The sequence below is a fragment of the Aquila chrysaetos genome, chromosome 1, assembly GCF_900496995.4.
Source record: "Aquila chrysaetos chrysaetos chromosome 1, bAquChr1.4, whole genome shotgun sequence".
Classification (NCBI taxonomy): domain Eukaryota; kingdom Metazoa; phylum Chordata; class Aves; order Accipitriformes; family Accipitridae; genus Aquila; species Aquila chrysaetos.
Window position 1 is genome coordinate 20,194,742 of NC_044004.1, and position 26,151 is coordinate 20,220,892.

The window sequence follows — 26,151 nt, forward strand, 5'->3', positions numbered from 1 at the left end:
ACCTCAGCAGCAAATGCAAAAAAGAGGAGAAGAAGATTGTGTGTTAGTTGGGGTGAGCAGCTACTTGAGTGCTATACCCCAGACTGATATCCCACATACTAGTTCACTCTGTTAACAATACTTTGCAAACTCCTGAAATCATCCTCCACCCAACCGTGCTTTGAGCTATATGACTGCATAATAAATTATCTGGTCCCATCCCGAAGACTTTACAATGTAAGGCCTTCATCCTGCAAGCACACACATGCCTTATTTTACTAATGCAAATAATCCTTTTAACTTCAAAGGGATTACTAAGAGTAGCAAAACTAAGCATGTAGGTAAGTGTTTGCAGGATCACAGCCTAAATATAAGATGAGACAAGAGAAAAAAAGATTGGTAAGCACAAATTGACATAATGACAAAGTGATAAGCATTATGCCAAAAGCCTAAAGGATGAAAAGAATGTCTAAAATAGGACATGTTTAAGCATATTTTCTGCCTTTTCAAAGGCATTTGTTAAATAAGAGGTTTTTGTATTCCCCTCCCCCCGCCCCCAAGTCTTTTATATCCATCTACAAAAATGAAAATCTTAGATTACTGAAACAGGAGACATTTATATGAGTTGCCATTTGACTATCTACTCTTCTACTCTCCATTTCTTACCCTAGTTTTAAAAAGTATACTCACTGGTGTCAAAATCCTCTTAGTCAATTTCCAGCAAATATTTCTTTGCTTTTGGTATGGGTATAATACTTACTATGCTATTTGGGTTGAAAGGAGCATTAACATTTAAAACTGAATCAATGGCTTAGAGAATAACATTATCTCTAAAACTTTTTTTTTTTTTTCCTGATTGTGCATTGCCTTCTCCCCAAAAGAATAAACATGGGTCTCAGACAAGCCGTAATTCAAAGATCTACCCTGGGTAAGGTGAGGTTTCTGACAGAGAAGTCTAGTGTTACAGTTTAGGATGTTATTGCTTGTAGCTAATTGCTTCATCCCTTTGCTAGAGATTACCAAGTCTATAAAGGGCAGGAAAATGAGATCTATCCTGTCTAGCATCTTAGTTGAAACACACCTTCTTCACTGGCTTAAGCTAAAACAGGGGATGGTGAAGTGAAACCACACACTGCTACTGCAATGGAAGCCATAATAATGAGCAGGGTTGTAAGACAGAGAGCTAGGAGAGGTTAAATCTGCTAAAGCTTGTGTGTCAGAGCCCTAAAAGCTCTGTAGTACATATTTCTTTTATGGCTGGCTGGCTTGTGGTAGACCCTAAGCTACAGTCTACATGCTCCCAAAGCTATGGCAACACTTGTACTGCCAATACTTTTTTTTTAATAGTTAGACTTTTTTTAAAAAAAAGTCTAACTCCTATTTTTTATAAATCTACAAAACATGATATTAAATAATTTCCTGCAAACTAATTAAAAATATTAAAACAAAGTATTTCTGATAATTATCATTGCAATCATTGTTTTAAAATAATATATATATATATATTGGGTAATACCCTTCAAAAATTACACAGGAGCCTTAAATGCAAATGCTCATCACAGACAAGCTCTCATTCTATCCTCCCCCACCAAGCCCATGTGAATAAATGGATATTATCCTCATGTTCTGTCATATCATCAGAGAAAGAATACTTGAGACAAGAACCCACAATCAGAGTATGTTTAAAAATGTCAGACTTCCACATTTTTCATATTTAAAAATATGAAGATGAATACATGAACTGATCTCAATTTCTGCAGTGAAGAAAAGAGGCAGCTTCTCTGTAATTACAGAAGCTAAACTTTGCAACACTTCAAACATATATAAATCAACACTTTGAATTGCTCTGGGAAGTACGCTGTAGGAAGCCAGCATGGCAACAGCAGTATTGCCATGACAGCAAACTTCATCAGCCAAACAGACGCTATCTGAATTTTGTGAATGGTTATTAAACATTATCCCATATAGAACACACCATTGTAACTGAGTCTGCAGGTCAGAAAGTTCTGAATGGTTTAGGTAAAGTTTCATAAAGGAGAAAAAGAGAGAGAGAGAGAGAGAGAGAGAGATTGCAGTTTTTGTGTCTACTAGAACATCAACCAGAGTGACAAATCACTTTTAAAAAGAAACTCCATTCTCTAGAAGGAAATACATTGTTATAGACAACCACCTGCTATTCTGAGTCCCTCAGTCACTTGCTAAGGCCTTATGATCACCTTTAGTCCCCTCACAGAAACTTTGCAAGAGCAGATATTTATTATGTGCTTTGAATATAAATGGAAGAAATAGTGTAAATGCAAAACGTCACCCCAAGTAAATTAGGTTATACGTCTAATGTACATTCATTATATGCAGAATTCACACATTGTTCTCGTAACTTCTAGGTCTTTGTGGTTAAAGTGGCATTGTTTTAATACCTTCTGCATTCAGAAACATCTGAAACTACAGGCTAATACGTTGTATGTGAAGGCAGTTTATCTTTTAAGCTCCCTACAATCTAACTGCTTTCCATGCCAAGTCTGAAATCTTGTGAGAAGCTCCTTAAATATAAGGTGTTTTTAGCAAATAGTAACTCTTTCATGGGAACCTGTTTAAAGTCAGAGAAGACCACAATTTCAAGCTTGTTGTCTGATCTTGTGCTAGAGTATTGGAAGAAGAGTAAATGCAAGTTTTTCAGTGGGGACTTCTTTTGCGAAGGTCTGATTCTTTCTTGCATTTTCATTGCAAATTTTTCACATCAGCAGAAGGAAAAAATATACTACATTGGTATATATTTTTCATTCCTTTTGTACTGAGCACAAACACCTCTTATTCACTATTGCATTAGCTCCTTAAGACTTTTTTTTAAAGTCCTGTCTTTAATACAATCCTTAAAACATTCATATTCATCCCTAAGATTAGGCATGCTGGATCTTCACTCTGAGTATCTGCTTAAGTATTAGGAAATTTATTTGCTTAGTTTCTGCTATCTATATAAAGCATACACAGTTTCAACAAGCTAAGATTACAAAAAAAGCTAGTGAGCAGTGAAATAGGTGATCTAATAAGCTCCACCACATGAGCTACTAACATCTAAAGTGGTAAATACTAATCCTTATCTTCATAATAAGTTCCAGGCTACATAACAAAATAATAGCAGTAGAAAATTATACACACTAAAAATCCATCATATCCTAGAAATAGTTTGTAACAAACCATAAACATTAGCAACCATACCTTGCCCAGCTAGGCCCAATGTTTTACCAAATGGCCGCCTTTATTCTTTCCCCAGATGATCAATACTTTTTCTCCCAACCTGTTTTAGAAGTCCACTTGCAGAAAAATCCTCAGCAGCCAATGAAAACACTGAAAGTGGATTTAAACTTCTGCAGCTGTGTAACTTCCCTTTTGGCAACTTATTACCATAAAGCCCCAGACTTGTAGAAGTGAGGTTATTTGTTAGTGTGTGTCATTCTATCCCCAGCTCACAGCTGGGAGTAACAACCTTAGTATAATCTGAAAACTAGTATAAGAGTCCTAAAGGAGCTGAAAGGAGACATTGGCTAAGTTTTGGTTTTTGGTTTTTGTTTTTTTTGGGTTTTTTTTTTGGGGGGGGGGGGGATTAATACACTATTATATTACATTGCGTACCCTGTAATGATATCCTTCTCTCTAATGAGCAAGACTGTTCCCAAAGGGAAAGGAGAAGGTGCTGGTAGAGCTGCCCCTTCTTGTAAAAACAGAAGAACCGATACAATACTCTGGTGAGTGACCTTCTTTGTAGAGATAGAGCAACTTGTCTCAGCTGAAAACGAGGAGAATGCTATACTTGCAGCATTTTTTCTTTAAATTATAACAGCCATATCTAGGTTAATATAAAGAACTGTCTCATGTTCCCTTAGGCTCATTTTTGTATTTAGAGTAGTGGTGACATTGTGTTCTACACAATTCTACCTTTATAAAGGTGAGCCATATGTATGGCCTCTTTCTTGTCTTATAACTGGGCCTGCCCTAGGCACATGGGATAGTTGATCTATACATGTGCAGGCTGGATTTATTATGTAAGTGCTGCTTTCTGCCCATATCTGGAAAGTACTGGGAAAGAGGATGGTGAGGACCATGCTGTTGCCATAGTCTTGCTCAGACTCTTTGGACCTGTACTGCAAAGCACATAACTTTTTCTGAAGGTGTCAGCCTGCTTTCAGGCTTCATTTTCTTGGGCCCCAACTTGCATCATGTCAGTGAACATTTCCTTGTTGTAGGAGATGCCTCCAGAAGAGAGAATGGCTGGGATACATCTATGCCTGTTAGGTGTTATGCAGCCTTCATGGCCTAAATAAAGCAATGCTGGTACAAACTTTTTTTTGTCTTCTATGAATGTGTAATACTACTATATTGTGTATAGCACTGTGTATAGTGTTTTCATGCACTCTATGAATATGTAATACTACTATTATATCAGTACTGTACTATTACTGTAATACTACTATAATAAGAAGGGAAGCAGAATTAAGGTTATCACAGGTAAAGAAGTGTTTTCTTCTGCAATTTTAACATGTTTTTGAAGTACCTCCTGTTTACGCAATGGTACATTAAATATGTAATACACAGCCCAGTCTCATATTTAACATGCAGCAAGTAGTTCCTCTGGAGTAAATGAGGTTTTTCAAGATTGTGCTGCAGCACTACCTAGGCAGTCCCTGACTTTCCCAATCTTAACTGCTCAGTCCTATCTCTGCAGTACCCTCTCCCTCACTATGGCATGGTTGTTTGGGTAGTCATGCAGTGCATCAGGCTGTGAAACCGATATGGCTAAAAAAATAGCCTAGCAACAGCAACGTAAAAGCAGTTTCTTAGCCTGTTTGGTTTCCCCACAAGGACAACAGATGGAGTAGCACGAGGACACAGACAAGCAACTGGAGACAGGACACTGTGTCAGCTGCTAGATTGCCTGAAAAAATCCATGACATAACAGCCTGACACTCCTCATATTGAATAAAGTTCAGTACTTGAATATGTCTTTGGAGAATCAGGAGCAAAGAATTGTATATTTTCTTGTAAAAACTATTTTTAATATGCATTTTTCCATACCAGATGACTGATCCTACATTAAAGTGACATCCTGATTGATTTGGATACATTTACATGAATAATACTAGCTGTTCTTAGAAAAACACTTACTCAGCATTTTTTGCAGAAATATTCAGATATTTGACATTAGCTTTATTTTTCCATAGATTCCAGTGGATATTAATTAATACCGTGGAGAATCCTAGAGAATTTTCTTTTCTTTAAAAGAAGGCAGTGCTGCTTAGCACCTTGTATGGGAGAGTGATGGAGTAAAGACCGAATCAGTACAAATATTCTCTGAAAAGCATTCATATTCTATGAAAAGCATGCACAGTCCTACAGTGAAGCATGTTGGTCTGTGGGAACAGTAAAGTAGGAAAAAACATCTCAAGTCCTCCAAGATGTAGTTGAAACACTGTGGACCCTGTAGAGGATGTTAAATGAAATGAGACTCTCATGTGCTCATCTTTTTAACAGTGTATCTATTTGGAGACTTAAAAATAAATCCAAAACAACCAGAACAAGACTTGAGCAGCTCTGTTGCCTGTCTATTGATAGACGTTCATACAACAGAAAGCTCTAATATCCTTCCTACACATCCTTTAACTCTGAAGCTCTCCCATAGGTGTAGTTTTTATAAGCTTTCTGATCTACTTCTGTCAAATAAGCTGCATTAACAAAGAGATGATTTTTGGACTGTTTTAAGTTAACCTTTCTCATTTGGACAGAAATGAGTTAGGGAGCACTTACATAAATTGCTTTCTTGGAAGATTAAGGTAGCAGGAAAGTATTAACAGTCCAGCAGAGGGACATTGCTAGGAAGCTGAGGATAATAATGGTTTTTAATTCCTAGGATGGATCTAGGAGAGGTTTGCTGCTTTGTGCTTTAAGAATACCACTGAACAATAACCAGTACAGATTCTGCAGGTGGTCTGTGGTAGCATTATTTGTAACCACAGCATCTCCCATCTCTATTCTGATTGAGAGTAAATGTCACCCCTGGCCAATGCCACGGTGATTAATACTATTGAATAAAAATGTTCTCAGTAGTTAATACTAAGAAACAGCTAAGATACATGTTCATAATCTGCTTTGTCATATCTTAACAACAAATTGCTTTTCTATACTAACTCCACAATAGTTAAGATTGAGATTGGTGTCAGTGCTTTCAAAAACACTGCTGACTTGATCTGAAAATTGTGCTATTTCATAGGGTCAGTATGCAAAATGCTAATTTATTTCAGCATGAAGTTTTCGAGATATGGTTTGACCTATGCACTCTTGCATTCACTAAATCATCCAGTTCTGCTCATGCCTATCATCTGGATGCTCCCTGGAGGAATACTACTTCTTTAGGTTTGTCTCAGTTCCAACATTGTGTTCCCCCAGGGGGAAGGAAATAGAGCAGGGTGTATAAAAGATGAGAATGCCAAGGGAAAAAACAGTAGCGCTAAAGGGACAGAAGAGCATAAAAGCTGACAGTTACAAGAGAAAGTGAAGCAGAAACAGAAGAAAGATGAAGACAAATTCAGCCTTCTGAACAGACCCTCTTCTCAGACATTCTAAAGGGATGAAGTTTTAAAGTGAAGATGGAAAAGTCACCGGAAGTAAGACTGCAAGACAAATGACTTATGGAAAAGGAAGGGTATCACCTTCTTTTGGCTTAAAGTCCCTATTAAACATTTAATGTGCAAGCTTGTGTGTCTTCACCAGCACATTGGTATGAAATTGCAAACCTCAAATCTATTTCTTACCCGTTGTTTCCCCCTTTATCCTAATGTCCTAAAATATGTACAGCTTGTGGCTACACAGCCCTGCTTGTCCTCAGCAGTCTTCCTCTGTGTTGCATGCATGCACAGGCTTGCATAGAGTGTGCATGTACTCCCACACACCTACATTCACGTTGTTAAATTAAAAATAATTTGCAAGCTACCATTGTTGAGAAATCAACTCTAAACTATGAAGGAGAGAGAAGCACAGCTAATATTTCACTGGAGGAAAAAGAAGACTATAGAACAAATTAAGACAGAAGGCTGCAGGTGAAATTTTTGTCAGGGAAAGTGCAAAGTGGCCATATGTTCTAGGTACAATGTCACAGATCTCCCAGGAGATGAGCCTAGATGCTATGTAGAATGCAACTGTGATTTTGTCATTGAGGCAAGTAAGAATAAGAAAGAAAGAAGAAACAGGAAGAGAAAAACTCCTAGTGTTAAATACCACATAAACCTAATTACACTACATTGAGTCAAGATCAGAACTAACTGTTAGCCTAAATTCCGATCTAGCTGTTGTTCAGTGAATGCAGCTTTCTGAGTTTCATCGTATTTTCTTTCAAGACACCTGTGACGCAATACATCCCAGTCTGCACTGATGCTGCTCTTAGTGCCTCTTCCTTCCTGCCCGTTTCTCAATGTGGTGTGTACCAAACATGGTTATCAGCACTAGGCTGCTGCACTGTATTTTTTATTTCTTCCGTCAGCTTTCATTTTGATTCAAATAGATCTGCTGCTATTGCCAGCAGCTCTATAAAGCAGGTCTGTGCTGGAATATTAACAAGGGCTTCTAATTTTGAAGCAGAGATAAGTAAGGGTTTCTTTATCACTTATTACAGTGTTCTTGTACCTTCAACATTAAGACTCCCTCCCAGTGTGTATTCTATATTTCTGGATAGGTCTTCACTGGCAGAAATATGTACATATTATTATGTGGCAAAAAATTGCCACATGATTAAACTTAGCTCTTGAAACTAGCATTACAACCTGCCCTCCCCACCAAATTCCCCAAACCTCCAGCTCTTTTCCATCCCCATCAAAGATCTTATTAGAGAAAACAACAGTCAAAAGACTACATTTTTTGCTTGATATTTACTTGAAATGTGCTTAAGTGATGGTCCCTTGGCCTGAAAATTGACTTTGTTACTGTCTCTTCTTAGTCTGGAGGAGGAGTAGAGACAATGTATTCATGCTACCAGATAAATTTCCTAAAGGAATGATCTTCCTGAAACCTGTAAGCAGCTCCAGTACAGTCAAGCAGCAAAGTCAAGACTGTACCAAAAGTTGTGTATTCCACAATAGTTCTCTAGGAACCAAAGGTCTTTATGGTTCAAAGTCCTAATACAGGAAAACTACTGCAAGAACTCAGCAGCCAACAGTATTAAATAACACCTGTTTTCTTAAAAGTCAGCTGTCAAGAGGGTGATTCATTCAGACACTGTTGGTGGGGTGCACTGGCCAGGGCATATCTGGAATCTGTGTCCAACTTTGAAGGGCATGTGGAGAAACTGGAGATGTTGCAACTGAGGGCCACTAAGACAGTTGGGGCATCAAGGAGGAGTGGTTGGTCGTTGGCCATCCGTGAGCAATGAGGGAGCTGGGCTTGTTCAGTCTGGCAAAGAGCTAAGCAGCAATCTATTAGAGGTCTACAATGCTTGAAGAGGAGTCACAAAGGTGATGGAGCAAAGCTCTTCTTCGTCGTAACAGACAATGTAACAAGGGGCAATGGGCACAAATTACAGTTAGGGAGATTTGGACTCACTAGGAGGACAGTGCAGCACTGGAGTAGGTTCATACCGTTGTTTCCCCAGGGAGGCAGTGAAATCTCCATCCTTGGGGCTTTTCAAGACTTACACGGATAAATCCATGGCTGACCTGATCTAGCACTGGCAAGAGTCCCAAGTCACATGGGAGGTTAGACCAGATGATCTCCAAAGGTCCTTTCTGACCAATATTTTTACGACTCTGTGAACTGAAAGTAAAACCAAAAGTCAGGAGTGCTTCAAGACCAGTTCAGTCATGGCAGAGTGAATTAAGCGACATCATCAAATTATTGCTTGGCTGATGTCGCTGACATTTGAGGTGAAGTAACTATATTCGAATTGCATAATTCAGAATCTTCAATGACAGTTTCAGTAAGAGTCCTAGTAATGTAAGGTACATGGATTTTAAATCACATTACCCTTTCAACTATAGAGATGTAAATTGCTGTGGAGTACTAGTGGATAACTTACATCATAGATGTCCAGGCCAAGTTTCATTTATACATGAACTGCACTATTTCTCAGTTTTATCATGCTGGCACTTTTTTCTTAAAGCTAAATTCACTTTTAAATAAAAGCACCACACAGACTGAAAAATTTATCTCCTTCTATAAACAAGGCTTTCCAAAGAAATTCTCCAAAAGTGAATGGAAAGGGAAAAGCAGCCAAGGGGAAAAAAAAGGAAAACACTGATTAATGAGATTTGTTTGTTCTGGGGTATGATCAAACAGGCCAGCACCACAGTCAATGATAAAAGAAGGCAAAGTGCTGCGCAGACTGTTATATTCATCTGCTTAAAATTCACATGGTCTGAGTGCTAGAATAATTTGCTCCACACCATCTGGCAGACATAAGAGGTACGAATATGTAGTTGGGGGAGGGCATGAGGAAATTTTCTGCATTTCTATAGATGTAGAAATACTGTATTGGAGTTTGCAACTTAAATCGCATGTAACTGTTCAGTACATCAAATGCACAAGTAAGCTGTAAACAATCCAACAAATGCTAATTTTAAAAACACATAGAAACAAACTTACTACATTAGTATTATCCCACTCTTTGTACGTTGTATACGGAACCAGAATATAACACAAGCCATGAAATGCAACGCAGCAAGTCAGTACAAGTATTACTCACTGGACAGTATGAATTGTATAATGTCATCCATGCCCAAACCAGAGAGGATGATTGTTGTAGCTCTCAGCTAAAACTCTTAGCCTCACTTGTAAGCTCAGGTTTTAAAAAATTCTGCTTGCAACAGTGAAAACCTCCAGTGTTGGTCAAGAAGGGAGATACCACAGAAGCAAATATTCCTAGAAGATTCAAGCTGCTGTGGGATAGAGATATGTAGAATGAACTTGCATATCTCAAGGAAATACGAAAGCCACTTTTCTAAATGTGTTTCTATGTTCTCTCTGCAGAGTGCATAGTATTCTCGTACCTTTTACTTTCATAGTTTGGTATGCAAGCTATGCAGTTTTTGCCAGTTTTGGTTAAGAACCAAACTTGCTATCTGCCAAAATGATGACTGTTTGACAAAGGTATACAAAAACTGCCCTGGATGCAGTCAGGCACATGATAGGTGGTACACAAGTCTTGAATCAGCCATGATGTCCAGGTGAGCCTGAAGGACAGAAAAATGTCTTGTTTACACCCACAATTTATCCCTCAACTTTTTTTTTTTTTTTTACACTGTAGAAACTATGTTATTTCTGTGTTTTTAATTATAATGATTGTGTGACTGCATACAAGTTTATTCCCATAGAACAGAATGTCACTTATTGGAGTGAGCAGTTTTCAAAGTTTGTCTTTACCTTTTGACACTAAAGAATTCTTGGAGAGCACAGAAGCTCATATTGCATGTGGATATGTACCTATTGCTCTCAGACTGATGCTTAAGAACCTGTAGCTAATAAGACAGAGAGCAGTAGCTGAGTAGCTGTTTTCTCTAACGTGAAGCTGTGGTAGTGACACCCTGACAGACAGGCTCAGGAGGATTCAGCTAGGGCAGTTTCAGATGTTCCTGGTCTGCCGACTTCTCCATTCTGTCTAGGAGGCTGCTCACATCCAGTGGGAGGGCTCCGTGTGCCTCTGTCACCCCTCCGCCCCACGTGTATTGTAACTGCTCTTTTGACTATGGCACAGACACACATCCCATCCTACTCTGCCCTTGAAAGTGTAACTACAGAAGAGTGAGGAGGGGAGCAGCCTCAAATGACTAAAGCTAAGTCTCCTGAATCCCATAACAGACAGCTTTAAGAATTCCCTCTTCCATAAGTACAAAAGTTTTGACCAATAAAGTACACAAATTCAATCATTATATCAATACAAGCTTATTGCCTGAGCTATATATGTGGGAGCTGATGCTGTCACGTTACAATGCCTGAGAAAGAGTTAACCGTTATGCACATCTCAGTCCCAAGGTTCTTGCTCTACTACACATCTTGGATGACCAGTGTTTCCGCTTCTCCAGGCTTTTGCAAAGGATATTTAATTACAGTAATACTGCTGTTCCAGTGCTATTACAGCGTTGCAAGGCAGTCATAAAGGCTGAGAAAGCATTCTCCTTCTAAGCTTCTGTTGTAGAGTGGCTTATAAAGTTTCCAAAATGTGACCTTTAGAGCTGGAATTTATTGCGCTTGCATTCTGCCCCAAACTAATTTAATTAGGAAGTTCAAAGAAAACCTGTTTACCAAGGTTTTAGTCATCTAGGTGGTAAAGAAGTATTTTTCAATTGCTAAAATAATTATTCAAATGCAGGAGAAATTTGTACAAAATTAGAATTTTTAAAATTTTTTTTCACTTTAGGCATGCCACATGCTGAAGAACAATCTCACTGTATGCAACCCCTTTTCAGATTTCTCTGTGTCACTTGCAGTCAGTTTTCTCTTGCAGAACAGTCTCTGATGGTAATTTCCACATGTTGGCTGTTATTATCTCAACTCAGTGTCTGGATCTTTACTCTTGCTAGAGCTATGACAACAGCAGGTGGTGGCCAAATAGCATTCTTACAGTGAATAGCATTCACTTCAGCTTAGGGTGTGGAAGAATGTCAATATCTTTGCAGAGTCTGCCTGTTTGTTCTTATTAGAAAGCCAGTGTAAGTTTTTCCTGTAGAGAGGGATGAAATTCCAGTGCTTAGTAAACCCCCCCTGTAACAGTTAGATCGACAGAGTTATGCAAGAAACTAGTAATTCACATAACTATGCTGTGACTTTCATCACTGATCAAGTAAAATAAAGAGTTCACGGCTTTTTGGTAACATTTTACTGGCTCATGTCAGCACTGTACTGATATGGACTTGTACATTTAGCCAGCAGGAGCACTATTGCCTTCAAAGAAGGGAAAAGAGGAGGGAAAATGGGACTGGGAGAGACTGAATTCTGCAGTGTCATACGGCGTGGCCAGCTTGACACTTGGGGTGAAGGACCAAGAGGCAGATGAAGGATGTGGAACAGTAGCTCCTCGTGGTCTGAACATGACAGGGTAGTACAAATGAGCCTAAACATCACCTCTAGTGATGGACAGAAAGCCAAGGACCACGGGGAGATTTATAGGAGTGGGGTGGCTGGGAACAGATGTCCTGGAAACAAGGAACCCCGAGGGCCATGCACTGTGGAGACAGGACGAAACCTAGTCACTTACCATCTTTTGATCTGCAATTGTTATTAATAATTTCTAGGCTAATATACTATTTCCATCAGTCTTACTATAGAAGAACGTAGGGCCTGAAGAGCCTACTATGGCCAGACTTAGTACATTTACTTCTAAAACATGGTTCTTTATCATACTACTGAGCATCTGGGGACTGGTGTACAAGCAGTGCAGGAGAAACACTCTTCTGTGGGATCAGATACAGTAGGAATTTCACCCAGTCCCTCTATGAAAGCAAATGCCAACTGGTAGATAGGCCAGCCAGAATTCTAAGACAACTGCTTGATATCTTTACCTCATGGAAGAGGATGGAGTTTGGAAAAATGAAGAAACAAGTAGGTAGGTATAGATGAAAAAAAAGAATAAGAAAACCAAGGAAAGAAAAAAGAAAGAATAAGGAAAGAATAACAAGGGAGAAGGATTTTTCTATCAAGGAAAAATAGAGACTGGAAAAGGCCAAAAAAAGATAAAAGAAACATTAAAGATGACAAAGTGGGTCAGGGAAAGAAGATGTAGAACCTCAGGCCACTGTGTTTTGTGTAGCTCTGTGTGTATGTTATGCAAATAGACTGTTTTGCATATATAAGAATAATTACAAACATCAGTTTAAAAAAGAAATTAGTATCAATTAGAAGTATTAGATAATAGCTTTTTGGAATTAAATCTTGTGTTTATCTACAAGAAAAGCTTTCCACAGATACAACTATGCCTATATTACCCCACCCCAATCTGAGAAGGATGTATCTCCTGGGGATGACTGATTTGGCCTCCAACGCTCATGCAATTTGCAGCCTCTTTGACGAACCTGCAAATTATTCCATAGTATAGTAATAAGATGATTTAGGGGCAGAAATTTTTCAAATACAGTGTTCCATGGATGGGTCTAATGGCTTGTGTACACAAAAACATTACTCCAGAACAAAGTATGATACAAGTTTAAATAAGCAACAGCTCTTCCACAATAATGCCTAGTGTAAAAACAGCAGCTGGGGCTGAAGCAACTCCTTTTTCCAATTCTTAGTTTCATGTTCTTCCAGTGTGTTCAGCATAATGATTCCTATGTTGGTCCCTTTGCACAGAAGCTCTTGGAGATGACATTTTAATCATTGTTCACTTGAGCTGGTTTTAGCTGGTGACCTTATAGGTGGAAAGCTCAGTGTCCAAAATGTCACACCTACCTCAGCATATGTCCCAAGCATAAGTTTCCAAACACTCATAGTTAGTGCATGAGTAAAGAGAGTAGGGAGGACCAGAAAACTGATATGAATTGAAGGAGCAAATGATATGGGATAGAGAAGGAGATGCAAGCAGCAGCTCTCAGCAGTTTCTGTGCTGAAGGTTTGCATGTTTTTCAATTGTACTAAATTATAAGGTACATCTTGAAACTCACGTTAAATAGATGGAGGTAAATAGTGTCTTATTTCACACTGAAAGCACATCTGGATTCCAGGTATTTAAAGAAAAGCCAAAAAGTGGTAAAGTACAGAAGTTACTCACACGGTGATTGCTTGGTATCTGAACTCTAATTATAAGTAGATGAAGAAAACGAACAGTTAAGGATGAAACACACAGTATGTCCTTCTGGTAACAGCACAGTAAGGTACCACATAAACAACTGTCTTAACACCTCCTACTGAGGTCTCATACTGAAGGCCATTGCATGCTTCACACCTAACTTTATATTTCCTGGAATTTACTGGTTTTCCTACAATTTTAACACTACTAGCATGGAGCTTTGATCTTTGGAACTATTTATAATATATTTATCAAAGATTAAATTATTTTGTATTTGAACAATTTAATAACCAACATGCAGCAGGACTCAAGGTCTGTCTTTGGAATACTTTTTAAAAAGGTATTTTTAAGGACAGAAGATGTATTTATCTATCCATTTAACGTACCAAGTAAGTATGGTTACACTATTCACAGTTTACTAGTAGATTTGAAAGCATTTCATGCTATACAAGGATGTCATCCAGTTTCTTTTCAACAGAAGCCCCCCAAACTTAAATAATGATTTCTCTTTCTTCATCATTATTAACAAATTTACTGTCTTGAGCTAGTTACAATCTTACAGTGTTGCTGGGATTTCTATCATTCTTACTATACTTTATAAAATTATCATTCACTGTCATGGATTTTTTTCCTTGTCTTTTGCTTCTCTTATCAGTTTGCTGTGCTTGTAAATTCAGTCTATTTGTATTACCACTTCCCATTTGTTATGACTCCCAATGTAATTTATTATATATGCAACTAATACGTATGATATTTAATTCCTAAATTTATTTTATCACTGAATCAGGATGGCTTCTAGGGAAATATTTCCTTGATTGTGAAACTGATTTCTTTGGTCCAGTCCTGAAATATACACCTGTATGTAGAAGACCAGTAGTAAATTTTAAAGAAAACCTCATTTACATCAACAAAAATATTACAAATATTTTATCCAAGACTAAATATAAGACAAATATAGTTGCCTTTTGTACAGTGTATCCACATTCTGTTGCATCAGAATGCTACAGTAAAAGAAATAAATTCATGGGTGAAAATATTTAATTGCCTGTTAAATACAGTTTGTATTACTCAAAGTGTAAAATATGAAACCAAGTATTAAGAATCATTAGTGGTATGTGATAATTAAAGTCTATATGTAACTGAGTATTTCTTATCTGCAAGTTTACTGTAGAGAGCTCATTGGATTTCTAAAACAAATCATCAGGGACTGGACAAATGATATTTACACTCTTTTAATTATCCAGTGAGATTAGTATTTGCAGTCTGCGTAAGTAGGTCACAAACATAGCAATGAAAATTAATTGTGCTACAGAATAGCAATGATTCATATGTTTTCTAGTCATAATTCTAGTAGTATTTTAAATACAAGCCTCCTTAAATAATTTATTTTTAAGACAATCTATTAACAACATTAAAAGGATACTTTAAAAACAGAACAAAACACCACTCTCAGTGGAAGTAATTTCTCCCTGCATTTATCCAGTTTTACTTTGTGTTACAATTACTTCCATTTTCAGAGATATGCAAAGTCAGCACTCCATCACATGTGCTGTCTGTCAAAAAGGTATGTCCTCAACTGAATTTTTTTCTTTTTCAAGTATAGTGAATGGGAAGGGATAGTATGTCACCAAGAAAAGATTCTGAGCCTATTTTTAAAAGCTGTTATGCCAATTTAAATAGAAATATGCTGGACTTGACCACATTTATGTCCCCATACATGTAATTCTTTTTCACCATGCTCCAGAGTTCATTACTTTGCAATGTTCCTGCTCTCAGACACTTCTTAGGACAGTGGTGGCCCAACACAATGTTCTGCAAATGTCAGCAAAGACTCCTGCCACATGCTATAGCTGCTGACTTTTTTTTTCATTACCCCCCATACACATTAGGCTCAAAATCACGCCATTCTAAGGCTTTACCAACCTCCATGGGTATATTCTTTCATTACACCCATTCGTTTTACTTATTACATTAGTTCCATTTCCACAGTCATAGTTACACTAGTGTATCAGCATTTCCCACTTCAGTTGTTTTCAGTGCATTAAAAATTAGTCATAAATATTGTTTCGTGATCAAATTTGGCATAACTTGCTTTACAGGTCAAGCAAACACATTTTTCTTTCACAGATTAAAAGCAAAATCTGTTTGATCATATTCAAGCCATTTCATTAGTTGAAAAACATTTAGGTTTGTTAATTTGGAAATACTGTGCCAAGTTCTGCTGTTATTTATACCACTGTTAATCCAGAGTAACCCAACTGTATTCAGTAGATTAGTCTGAATTTATACCTGTTTTTATAAAAATAGAAAAAATTTGGCCCCTTTTAGCGTAAATAAATGGTGAGTAGGAAAAAAAGGGGGGGGGGGAAGAGAAGAAACAGACTGATTAGAAGAAAAATTTGCCTGCTCATTGAATGGTCAAAATGAGTTCACGTATAAAGCTTTGTTGCTGCAATACTTGCCCCAGGAAAGAAGGCAATTGCAAATGTAATTCCCACCGATAGTTCTGTATTTCCAGTTCAGCTGGGGATTTAATTTATTTGTATTTGAATTACTGTGTAGCAAGAGGAAACCGGTGTCTCAAGGAGCAAGGCTGCCTTTCCTGAGTAAACATTAGCCTCTTTCACTTATGGAAACAGTGGTTAACATACAAAGAGAGTTTCTGCACTATGTCCAGTTGCAAACCATTTATATAACTCGAAAACCTTGAAGATAAGTATTCTGAAACCTGATAACCTTTCACTGGTGCTAAAGGCATTTTACAAGATCAAGACCTGCCATTGAGATGTCTTCTCAAACACATCATGTTGGAATAGCTCCTCTGTAGGTTTTTAATGTTGCGGATACTGAAGAGCCAATCCCAGGAAGGTCTCAGTCCACTGCACATTACTCAAAGGATTTCAGGATTCCACAACTGTATAAATCCTTTAATTAAAATTCCTCCGTGCACGTTTTAAGGTAGGCTATGGTGTTCTTGACGTAGGTGGGTTGGTTAACTGTTCTTTCCATCTCCTACTCAAAACCCCAACAGCTTTGCCAGGTGGCAGTAGCCACCTCTGCTACTGAGCTGCATTTCTTGGCACCTTTTTGAATTTCTGCAGTCATATATCTTTCTGACAAGGATATACCTGCTGCCTTCTGTGTGATGGCTGTGCCACTGATGGATTCCTTCTCCAAAATCCAGCAAGGAAACCCTTCCAACACAAATGAAGATCAATCGCACCGCACCTGAAGTTTTGATAAATACTTTTGATCATCCAGTAATGACTAATTGCTTCAGGAGAGCACAGTAATTCTGATGACACTCATCTATCAAACAAGGGAGAAGAGAAACTTGGACCTTTATAGCAAAGTCAGCCATCCCACTTTAGCAACTATATTTTATTTTATACAGTGTAGGTCAGCAAAGAGAGCCTCTCCTACCCTGTTCAAATTAATAGGTAAGCCTCTCTGAAGCCTGAGAGTGAGCACAGTGTGAATGTTACGGCAAATGATGCTCTTTGTCTACACAGTCTCTGTCCTTATCAAGTTCATTTGATGTCTGAAGGAGATTATCAACAGACATTAATAAGAAATGGCCAACCCAGACTGTCCATTACAGAAACTGTTTCCACATCTGAGCTTCTCAGGCTTTTTTCTGTCTTCTGAAACCCACCTGGCTAAAATAACCATGAGTACTTCATGTTATGCTCATGGGAAGATGAATCCCAATGTGTGGAATACAGAGCCAGTAGCTGCACTTCTCTCATATGCTGAAATGACTGTGTCTCAGATACGGGCCTTCTTGCCAGCTGTCCCTGACTTTGGGGGACCTTACCAAAATAAAGCCAGCGTTCTACCTGCCTTCTGCTGGAAATGTGGGACCTACCTGCTGTTCCAGCTGGTTTTGCCACACAGTGCAGGTCACCCTTCAGCTGCAGTATCCAGGCTGACCTGTGGGTGGAAGTCCTGCAGAATAAAAAAGGAGGCACAGAGGCACGTTTCTGAAACACTGAAAAACCAAGAACATTACCAAGACTCAAATATGGTGTCACTCTACAGGACGTTCTGGAGGGACTACCTTGCTGTCCTCTTCCAGTGACACATGGTAATTGTGCTGCTATCCTCTCTCAAGGTGTCAGTGAACCAGAGGGAGTGAATGAGTATCAACTGCACCCTGTGGGCTGTAGAAAATGTCTGGTACAACGTTTTGTTCCCTTAGATGCATGCAGTGGTGGCTGAAGTTAATACATCAGTCCGTAAGCTACTGCTTTAGTTCATGCTCTAGATTACTGTTTCATACTGAGCTCTAGCTATGGGAGCTAAGGAGCAAATGTGCTACCTATTCTGTCATATCCATGCAAAATGATAACTTATTTTAGAAGGCATTGCAGACTGTGGGGCGATAATCTGTTAGTTACTACAGAAAACCTGAGCAGGACTAGAGGATCAGAACCCTTGGACATAAGAAGGAATTAGTGATTGTCTCTTTGGTCAGTTCACCATTGAATTTCACACTGTGTCCTTGCACATCTTTATGTAGCTTCCAGTCAGGAAGTGACTTAGCTGGTACCTACAAGATTTCATGCTATACACAGGCATGGGTGAAATGCTCTCATTTTAGGGTGATAGCCATAGAAGTTGGAAGCCTCAGAGTCAAACCTACTTTGCTTTGAAGGGAGAAAAGGTTGCACTTGACCTCTTCCTTTGTATAAAAACTGCCTCTGGAGCCAGCTCGCCATAATATCCAACACTCCATCTTCATCTAAGTAATCTCCATGGAGTTTTGAACTGCCGCCTGTACTTAGAAAATCTAAGTCAGCTTTCAGATGCTATGGATTGTTGTCACCCTGGAGGTCAAATGCCTAGAAGAGAGGAGCATCTGTAGCAAGGATGCTGTAAAGGTGTACGCATATATCACATGCAATGCTATCTTTGTTACATCTTGATAATATATTGGCCACTTTTACTTTAAGCGGTAGGTGATGTGAACTTAACTTGTCCCAAGACAGTTCTCAAATTGAGCTCTGTATACATAGGTATATAACTCACTTGTTACCATTAGCACGAGAGAGCATACTGATGAATACGTTCAGAGTCCGAGACTTGGGTTTTACTTTCTAAGGTTGCTGGTTCTTATTCTGGCAAATCTTCATGGTATTAAGAACACTGCTCCTCAGGGGGCAATCTATAAAAGCCCCAACCTCATCCTTGTTAACATGGTGTTGATGCTATAGGAAGTATAGCAGGGAACAAAGAATGAAAAAATTGCATGAATCAACATTACTGTTATAATTCCTATGTAATTCCCATCTTAATGATAGATAAATAAATAGATAATACTGATTGACCTAGCAAGCCAACAACTCTAATGGATTCTTGGTAGAATGCCAATAGCCTCATCTGCTGGCTCAGAGCAACCATGGGGCTGAGCGGCTGTTGCCTTCTTTGCAACCCCTGTTCTCTGGAGAGAGCGCGATGTTACACACCTGGTTCTTTCTTGGCCAATGTAATGATTTCTGATAAGCCAGACAGCAAGGCTGAAGAAACCAGTTAAAGATTTGAGTGAGAACATGGTCTGAGGGCTATTCTTTTCTTAGGCTCTCCTTGCTTGCTGATGACAGTTTTAACTTGGAAATCAACAACTTTTACCTACCGATGGTTATTGCATGATTAAGTGATTAATTCTGAATACAGGATCTAGACCATCCAGATCCTCGGATATAAGCAAATATCCTTTGTTTATGACATATAAAATGATAATGAAAACCATTGTCCCTGTGTTGTGGTTTAACCCCAGCCAGCAACTAAGCACCACACAGCTGCTCGCTCACTGCCCCCCACCCCAGTGGTGGTAAAAGTGCAAAAGAAACTCTTGGGTTGAGATAAAAACAGTTTAATGATTAAAAAAATATAATAATAATTTAAAAATGTAAGGAAAAGAGGGAAAAAAATAACAAAGAGCAGAACAAAACCCAAGAAAGACAAATTATGCAAATGAAAACAATTGCTCACTGCCAACTGACCAATTCCCAGCCAGTCCCCAAGCAGCAGCTCCCCTGCCAACATCTCCTGCCCCAGTTTTATTGCTGAGCACAACATCATATGGTGTGGGATATCCCTCGGGTCAGTTGGGGTCAGCTGTCCCGGCTGTGTCCCCTCCCAACTCCTTGTGCCCCCCCAGCCTGCTCCCTGGTGGGGTGGGGTGAGAAGCAGAAAAGGCCTGGACTCTTGTGTGAACACTGCTCAGCAGTAACGAAAACATCCCTGTGTTATCAACACTGTTTTCAGCACAAATCCAAAACATAGCCCCACACCAGCTACTATGAGGAAAATTAACTCTATCCCAGCCAAAACCAGTATACCCTGATGGATTTTTTAGAATCCTTCCCTTCTCCAAACTCCTACCTTATAAGCCTGCTTCATGCACATAAATGCATCAATATTTGTTCATTTCTATTATCATAAACTTGTTACAATGTGAGCTGCAACTACAAAATACAGTTTTTACACTATACAATGTCAATCTTTTTTCTTTTTTTATTATAACACAACAGCACATTAGACCTGTGTTAGAGGACTGAAGTGGATACATTTAGATACATTTCTTTGTGGTGGACATGTTAGGAATTTGCACTGGCTGATACTTCACTGCCTTCATTCACCGTAATCAAGTAGATAGAAACTTTTTCTCTTCCCAAACACCTACAAACAAGAAACAAGACTTTAAACTCAGGGGAGTCTGTGAATGTTCTTCAAGTAAGATAGAAAAGTGGTTAACACCTGGCAGCTAGTTTCTTGGTTTTGTGATGTCTTTTACTAACCTTGTGCCTCCTACTCAAGAGTTTCAATGTGAAAGAGGAGGAGAAACTTTGACTAGTATCCTTCTTAAAGGGGTTACAAGTCTAAGGTACAATGGATACATTTAGCCATGGCTGATGCTTACTATTCCAGAAGGGAGACATGCAAAGGGAGCTGACTTTAGTGAAGCAGAAGATGACAATGATGCTATTTCTTTATTTGTTTTGGGTTTTGGAGGGGGTTGGGGGTTTTGTTTGGTTGGTTTGGTTTGTTTTTTAAAGTGCTGCATTTGTGTGAAAGACAAGCAGAAGTGGATTGGCTGGACCCTACCTCTTTAATGTGCCAAACTTTTTGTCACTAGCATCATGGTAGTTTGATCCTGTTCTGGAACAGCTCTTTCCTGTTGGAGTAGCAGCTGTAGCTGTGACAAGTCTGTGCTATAATGACCAGCAGATAACAGTGGAAGGAGCTTATGAGAGAAGGAGAAGGATTTCTGAGTCTGTCAGGCTGCTAATACTAACTCCAAACAGCTAGTCTGTGGCAAGATATTATACCAGGAAGACCATGGTTCCGTACAAACCCCTGAAGAGCTGTTCATATCTCCCTCTTCCAAAGGAAAAGGACAATGTATGGACTGTGAGACACCATACCTTACAGTCTCAGCCTGTGAGGCAGTTTGGTTAGCTTTCTAGAGCTGTAAAACTGCTTGCTTGTTCTAATCTTTGCATAGTTCTTCTCAGTCTGTCCTTGTGAAGATGTCAGGCTCTTCCATGACCTTCTGATTCTGGGATTCAGCATCCAAATCCCTTGCCTCCTGTGTACGGAAGGGTTAAAAGATGGAATTTTGGTCCGTGGATGAACACTGAGTAAGAAGTAGATAACTAAAAAATGCAGTCAGCACAGGGAACAGATAGTTTATTGTCTATTGTTTGAAATGCTAACCACAGGGATAAGAAAGTAGAGCAATGTTAAGGGAGGTAGTACGTGCAATAATGGAGAAATACAAGGCACCACACATAATTTTGCTTACCTTACAAAAATCCTGCTATTGGTTAGAGCATAGTGGACATAACTGATGGATTATGGTAATTTGCCGCGTGCACAGAGCCCATGAACCAATAGAAGGGATGGCTATGGCACGTGCAGCGGGCCCGGCCGGTGGGCGCATGTGCCATAGGCTCCCTATGCTGCAATTGAGGCGTGTTTTGACACTCATTGGCCGCGAGTGTCAACACCCGTTCCTCCAAAAATGTATAAAATACTGGGGGTTTCCGAAGAGCAGTGGGCTGGTGTACGGCAAGGTCACCGTTGCCTCCGTGGGGACGCCCACATAAAGCTGGCACCTACCGACTGCTGGACTGGCCTCGCGGCACAAGACGGCACAAGAATGTATGGAATGTGCGGATGGCTCATCTTCTTCTTCACAATCCTTGGGTTGGTATGTTAATACCCTTAACGTAACACGTGTGTGTAGTTAATAAAATGTTTACTTTTTCCCCTATAGTCAGTGTGTGTGTGTTTACCTTCTCGGGAATCCTCGAAACCACCCTAAAACACCTCCTCTGAAGGCATATCCTCTTCATTTTCTTAGTCTGTTCTGGTTCAAAAAACATAAAAACAACTTCAAAAAACCCACAAAAGAAGCTTTTTTTACCTGTATTTACTCTTCATATTAATATACATATTGTTCTGCCATAGCATAGGCTGTAGCTCATGCTTCGTGATTTGTGTTTTCTGTGTGCTTGCTTCTAGTGTTTAAAAGACTCCACAATTCTCTATTTTTAATTTTCATGCTTAAACAGTCAGATTGTTTGGTAATAACCTTTCTGTTGAACAACGTTTCCTGCAGGTGACAGCTCTGCATGCAGGGTTATAACATTCCTTAGCTTTTTATTTAAAACATTGTTTTAACTGTGTTAATGTCATCTTCAATGGAACCATTGGCTATTCCGGTCTCAGAGGAGAGTGTGCTTGTTATTATGTTCTTCTGATAAATATTTAAACACAACTATCAATTTACAGCTCCGTATTTCTTACTACAAGTGGTTTCTGGCTACGCACGCGAGTTTACCCATTTTGTAGCTGCCTTTGCAAATAATGGAACTCTGGCCAATGATGGTAATTATCCAAAACCAAAACATATTTGTCTGCAGTGCAAAGAAACAAATTCATCCCAACCTTAGACCATGGTCTTACAATTTCTGGAATTGTCCTCCCAGATTTTTCACCTATCTTTGATTATTTTTTTTTTTAAACATCTGTTGATCTTTTTTCTCTACTTAAGTCCATTTATCCCTGCATAGTACAGTTCTGACCTGTGGTCTAGGTTTTTCCATATCTAGGTATCCTGTGCAGTAGATGTAACATTTCTCGCTTCAAAGACTTAGGAACAATCAGTCCATTCCACTCCAACAAAGCTCCAACAAGGTTATTACAAGGATGTTACATATGTTGTATAGAACAATCAGTATCAAAAGCTGGTGTTACTTTTGGAAAGCCTCATTAGATTATGGCTTCTGGAACGACTGACCACCTCTTCCTGAGGCTGAAAACCTCCTCTTGAACAGTGGTGCATGGGAAAGGCTGTCCTAAGCCAGACTACAAGTCAAACTAGTCAGCATCCTCTGCTGATGATGGCCAGTAGCACATGAGTAAGGAGAAACGACAAGAACAGGACAAATACAGCATCAAACATTCCTGAGAATACTCTCAAAGCTTTCTGCAATCAACAGCCTGTTTCTTGAGACAACCATAGAGCTTGCATTCTCCACCTTTTATTTTACCACGCACCATTGGAACCATATTCACAACACAATCTGATATAATATCACAGAGCAGTGCAGTCTTCTTTGTGCAGCATACACTCTCCAGGGTATGCAGAGTTTGTTTTTCTGCTGTTTCATTCCCCTTACCTGCAAGATTTTGTGAAACGGCTTTTTTCTTACAGGTATGGCTATGGGTGGAAGAGTGCTGCTTAGCACAGTGTGTGCCCCTACTCTGCACATAATCATTCAGCTCCTTGTGTGTTCAGAGTTTACGTTTTACAGACTTTTCTTTGTAGTGCTTACTTTTGCCCAGACATTGCAAGTTTCTATGGGTTTGAGACTGTCTAATACCATCTACTGTGGCAGTCAGATTTCTGTTCAAAACTTGCAGCAAGTCTGATCACACGTTCTGCTAGCTTTTTCTAAAGACTATTTTCCTGTGGCTTGGCTCTCTGATGGATGGAAGGGAACGCCTTGGAAGCAAATTTGCAAGGCGTGCTCCTATGCCAAGTTCTGCCTCTTTCTCTTACAGACACAGCTAAAGACAAATAAACAATAAATCTCCATCTTGATACTTCAGGGGAATTGCTGCACTCTGAACCTCTTCAAGGGCCATGCATCCTCTCACTCACCGCTTTTTACCTATTCTGCAGCAACTCCTACTCCTGCTTTTAACATCATGTACAAATAAACAAGAACAGGAAAAAATATTCAGGAAGATATATTATACTTCAGAGTACTTTATTTTTTAAATAAAACTACGTAATCTGCCAACTCCAGACATCTCTAATGCTGACCTCTATCAACAACATTGGCTAACATTGGTATTGCTATGCAAAAACAGAAAAAGCAGCTCAGTATTGTGGTGGTGAAGTCAGCAGTACTCACAGTAGGCCAGGAAGAAAAAAGTCCTGTAACATTTGTGTGCCTCAGCTTTCTATTCTGCGAAATGTGAATTGCAAAAGTGAGCACTAATTGAAAGGTAAACTATAAGCTTAAGTAATTCATGCAGAGTAATTTATCGATATTAATATGAAAAAGGGAAACTGGGTACCAGGGCTACATAATTTACATTGTTATTAAAATTAGATTTCAATTGTCCTATTAATTGTTGTGCTTATTCAGATAGCACCTTCAGAAGAACATCTCTGTCACACATGTCAGTATATAAATGCATAGTAAAAAGAGAGTCCAAGCCTTTCCAGACCTGTTACTCACAGTTGGTTAGAGCAAGGATTAAAGAAAGGTGCTCCTTGGTTCTCTCTGTCACCAGCTCCTGCTGGCCTGGATGACAGGCTTTCCCATGAAACTCCTTTCCTCCTTCCTCCTCCTGTGCCCTTACTACAGCTCTCAATATATTTTACTGTTACTATAGTTATTCAAAAGACCAATTCTTAAGGTTCCTGTGATCCAGTTATTATGGTAAGATCTCCACTCATCTACTTACCATGGGAACATGCTGAGAACTCAATCTGCAGGATAAAAACATTTGTTTTGAGGAAGACCCTCCATGGGTGCAGTTAGAGGCAGCTAAGGCAAAAGTCAACTCCCTATGTTCTGTATTCTGATATGTAAAAGTTTAGGGAAAGAGGGTGATACACAGGAGAGAGCTATGATAAATTATCTTTAAGTTCGCACTCTTGCTCTGCATGCTGCATAGCCCTCAGGAGCATAAGTTAATGTTCCAGTAAGATGAAAAAGAGATAGAGTTTTAGGAGCTGGTGCCACCTATATACACACTGAATATCAATGTCATTTATTTCACCTGACATGCTTACACAAATATGTTAAACTTCAAGAAAATTAGCTTTTCATCTTACTCTAGAAAGCTGAATTTAAGCTTTCGAAAGAAACCACAGAACAATTCTTTATTTGTTAGAAAGCTAGCTGCTTTCTAAAATAAGGCGCTTCTGAGAATAGATGCATTGATCAAAGTTGTTTTGATCAGGGGACCAAAGGCTTTGGTTTTGGCAGGGGTTTTCTGTTTATGTTTGTTCTTTTGGTTTTTTCTTAGCTTGTTTTCCATCCTCCTTTTCCTTCCCCTCCCTCCCACGCAGGTTTGGTGGGGTTTTTTTTAATGCTGATGGGAGATAGCAGATACTCCCCACCTTTTCCTTTCGAACCTGAGCATCAGGACGAGCCCAGCGCTGCTGTGACAGTGCTGCTCAGCCTGGTTCAGCAGGCAACACCAAGCGCTCGCTCTTCGGAGCCCGCTTGCCTTTGCCTTCCCCATGCCACTTGCCAGGACAGTTGCTAAAAGTAGCACTGAGGATTTGCAATGTGGTACTTAAGCCTCAATCTTGGACAGCTGTTTAAAGCAGAAGTAGGATCAGGTCCTTAATTCTTTTGGAACTGGACTGTGGTTTCCAGTCTGATTTAGCACAGTCCACAAAAGCCAGAAAATGGTCGGTGCCTTGCATTCTTCACTAGCCTTGGTCGTGTGACTTACAAAGGAAGCCCCAGCAGCCTTAGTCTCAGTCCCCTGGGCCACCCCATCTCCATCTAGTTGGCATTTTTAAAGTTAAGCACTTTTGTTCTCAGAAGCAGGTGAGATGCAAGATTAAACAGTCATTTTACAACCACCTTTCAAATAATTGGAGAAATCTCTGGCAGTTAAGTTAATCCTCCTCTCTCTCCCCCTCGCACAAACACTTTGTATGAAAGTGAATTCTGCAATTAGTTGCCTAAATCCTCTAATCCCACCTGTCGTGCTTTGAATCCTGGCAGATGGTTCGGTCGGCGCGGTCTGTGCCTGCACCTCCAGCCTGTGACGCCGGTGGCTCTCCCCGGCAGGATGAACCCCGCTCCTCGGGCTGCTGGGGCTGCCGTGCACAGCGCGGCTTGCAGCAAGGGAAGATTTCTGTACAGGTACAG